Genomic DNA, 3,807 nt, shown 5'->3' with positions numbered 1-3,807 from the left:
AATGAAAACGCACAAAGTAAAATGCAAATGTCGCAAAGCGATAGAAGAAAAAGAGAGGAACAAGAAAATTGCTCTGCAAAATTGTGACATTGCTCACAAACTGAACGGTACTTATTCAGAATCTGAAGAAGAAAATTTCCTTGAATGGTTTAAATTATTCAGTCAAACCATTGAAAGTGAACGTCACAGGAAAGAGGATTGCCACATGTATATTTTGTGGAGAAAATGTAATTATATACACAGAAAAAAATAATCGGGTATATTAACATCATTAATGATGTACCAAAAGTGCACGTGATGAAATATACGTAAATTTCCAAACAAAAAAAAATTAGCTCCGCTGAATCTAGAATCCGATGTAAATTTAAAATACTATTGAAGATTTTAGTTCAGATAGAAAAAAAATCAAGTCTATTTTAAGTCAAAATTGTTTGATCAGGATAAAATTAATCTTTCTGAAGCGTAAAGGAAAAAGTAAGTATTTTAAAAATACACCAGACGTTAGATTCGACGGAGATATGTACAATTTTTTTTGAAAATCGTAAAATTGACTAAATTTTTGGAAAATGAAAGTGATTTTAACAATACGGGTTGTTCTTCCTCGGCGGAAGGTAGTCAGCTGGTGATCCTAGGATTAGAACGGCATCCAAACGGTACATTTTTCGAGGCCAGCCTCTTGAATGACGCAACCGGTGCATCCGTTCGACTAACCATAGTTCTGGTGTGCTTTTCCAACTCTTTCTAGCGGTAGCGTGTGCAATCTTCTTCCAGGAAATCATCGAGCGACTGTTGAACTTCTTCTTCAGCCTGTTTCCGTAGATTTGGGTGGTCCGTTCTGGAAGTGTCGCAGCTGAACATCAATATGCTCTGAAAAGAAACACGGTTATATTTAGGGGAAAAGGAACGAAGAGTTTGATACCTACGGTCCGAAGAGATTTTCATCAAAAGACTCAAAACAACTAGGTAGATCGAAAACCGAATCACATTTGATTGATTAGAAAGCTTTTGCATTGAGTTGAACGATACGAGGAATATGTTACGAAAAAATATATAACGTAGAGCAATCCTGCCGAACCCTTCTCTGGAAGCACACATTGGGCGACGGACTGGAATCCTTTTTGCTGTTCCACCTTCCTATCTTGTTCTCGTTGTTTACGGGATTAAAAGGCGTGGAAAACTGACCACTTAATGCTTACGTCTCGAACACTATTACTCAAGGCTCAATATGGGATTGCCTAGCTTGGACGACGGATCTAAACTGGAGTCGTCACGGCCACGGTGCTTCAACGTTCTCTCGGACAGAGAGGTAATTTCCCGTCGCTCGCGAGTCCAAGCAGCACAAATATATCCGCATCAGCAAGCGATGACGGGCGTCAGCCGCCTACTATGACAGGAGCGTCACAAGTCAGTCGGAAAAAGAGAAATAATTTCTAAAAGTGGTACATATTTATGAATTTGTCCAAATTTTAGTTTTGAAACATTCGACATACCTCTTTTGGTTTCTAGTCTTTGCTTTTGATAGTAGAAGAGTGATGCCGAAATACTCCTAGGACTCCTAGGCTAGGAGCTCACTTCTTTCCGGTTCGGCTTGATCTGGATCGTCGCAAAAGCAACTTTGGGCGGAATTTGTCCTTGTTGTTTCATGTTGTGGCGTTTGGAATATTTTACACATTCTCTACCGGAGACAAAAAAGACAAAATTCAATTAAAAATTGCTTTGACATGCTGGTTTCATAACAAAACCTACCCACCCATCTCGGTTGGAGGAAAATCAAAACAAAGTTTTGACAGATGCAGAAAAAAAGCCAGCTGATTTGTGCATGATCGAAATAAATTACACGGTGTAGCAGAAATAAGCAAGTGCTGTGTATAATTTCTTACACTGTAACTGAAAACGGCAATTTAAATTGAATCGTTGCGAATTTAACATCGAGCTAGAGATAAGTATCGAAAGCAATAATATTTTCATCCAATTAAAATTGTGCATTTCTTTAACTCAGGTTAGGTCGGTTAGGCCGTTCTACACACGTTCTACAACATCTTGGCCACAAGATCCGGCACCATTGGTTCTGAAAACAAAGATTTCTTCTTCAGTGGCAAATGTTCCTTTTCGCCGGAGTCGATCACGGTCAACCTACCAAGCCGGTGTGGATCACAAGCGGAGGCGATTATTGGTGGCTGCTCGTTGCGGGAACCATGTCATCGTGTGGAAGAATTCCTCACTAACAGAACCTCTTAATTCAAACTCAACGACGTGTATCTGACGTTGTACCGGGTCGCCAACGACGCACCAACAAACCACTCTCTCAAAAAAGACCATCAATCTGCTCGGATGATCCAAGACTTTGGCATTGCTTCTAAAGAAACATATTTACTGCATTTCAACATTAGAAGAAGAAATTAATAGTAAAATACATTTCTATTAAAATCATGATTACATGTTACCAACATTTCACAAGTGCTTTCATAAAAAATCCTGGTTTTCAAGTTGATTTGAATTCATAGAAAAAAATGTAAGTTTTTTGTTCAATATGGAAGAAGTTTGTGTTGAAGATTTTTTTTTAATAACAAATGAATTGTACTAAACTTTCAAATATAAATGTTTATAAAATATTTTCATTGGTAAAATAAAATAAAAAATTTCAGAAGTAATGTTAGACTTTTATAATTATTTAATGAGATTGTTGGATAAGGCAGTTGCCAAAGAGTTGAAATAACGCTACGGGAGCGAAAGCCCCTTATGGTTAAAGTTCCCCTAATAAAATCAACAAACCTTCAATGCTATCCAAAACAGGGCAAATAAATTCTAAATTATTTTTAAACTTAAAAAAATCTTAGAACTCCTGCAATTCTAAACAATCCAGAAATTTTACAAAACTGTAGAATTCAAAAAATCTTCGATAAAAAATTAAAGTTCCTAAAATTGCTAACATCACTACAAATTCGCTACAATTCCGAAAATTTTAAAAATGACTTCAGTTTCAATATTTTCTATTCCCTAAATATCTTAAATACCAAAAACTCGGATTACTAAAATTTCTAATTTTCAGAAATTTAAAAATTCTTAAATTTCCGGAATTCCACCAATTGTAACAAAATCTATACAATTCCAGAAACACTTTAAATTCCAATAAAAACATAGAGCAATTCTATACGAAATCGGTCTTTTTTCTTAAAATTTATTTTTTGTATTTTTTAATCCGTCTGAAACTTTTTTGGTGCCTTCGGTATGTCCAAAGAAGCCATTTTGCATCATTAGTCCATATAATTTTCCATACAATTTTGGCAGCTGTCCATACAAAAATGATGTATGAAAATTCAAAAATCAGTATCTTTTGAAGGAAATTTTTGATCGATTTGGTGTCTTCGGCAAAGTTGTAGGTATTGATACGGACTACACTGGAAAAAAATGATACACGGTAAAAAAAATGGTGATTTTTTTATTTAACTTTTTATCATTAAAAATTGATTTGCAAAAAACACTATTTTTATTTTTTTCTATTTTGTAATATGTTTTAGAGGACATAAAATGCCAACTTTTCAGAAATTTCCGGGTTGTGCAAAAAATCATTGACCGAGTTATGAATTTTTTAATCACTACCGATTTTTTCAAAAAATCGAAATTTTGGTCTCAAAAATTTTTCAACTTCATTTGTCGTTGTAAAATCAAATTTGCATTAACCCTCCTAAGGTCTTAGGGTCTATATGACCCAGACGGCTTATAAAATGTGCTGTATCTTTTATTCATTCTAACTTACAGACTTGAAACTTTCTGACTTTTCCTAACTTTGTAAAATAAACATTTTAC

At 34.9% G+C, this 3,807-nt stretch overlaps 1 long non-coding RNA gene across 1 annotated transcript; it reads right to left on the bottom strand.

Annotated features, from left to right (window-relative positions):
* Positions 1-622: 622 nt before the first annotated feature.
* On the bottom strand, positions 623-1,670 carry LOC119770487. Its single transcript, XR_005278851.1, has 3 exons — positions 1,491-1,670; positions 924-1,430; positions 623-867 (listed from the first exon to the last, which is right to left on the bottom strand). It is a non-coding gene; the product is annotated as an uncharacterized LOC119770487 (long non-coding RNA).
* Between the last annotated feature and the right edge of the window lie 2,137 nt (positions 1,671-3,807).

This window comes from Culex quinquefasciatus, chromosome 3 (genome assembly GCF_015732765.1).
Source record: "Culex quinquefasciatus strain JHB chromosome 3, VPISU_Cqui_1.0_pri_paternal, whole genome shotgun sequence".
NCBI lineage: Eukaryota > Metazoa > Arthropoda > Insecta > Diptera > Culicidae > Culex > Culex quinquefasciatus.
The sequence above is the reverse complement of the archived record's forward strand: the minus strand, read 5'-3'. Positions and strand labels throughout refer to the sequence as shown.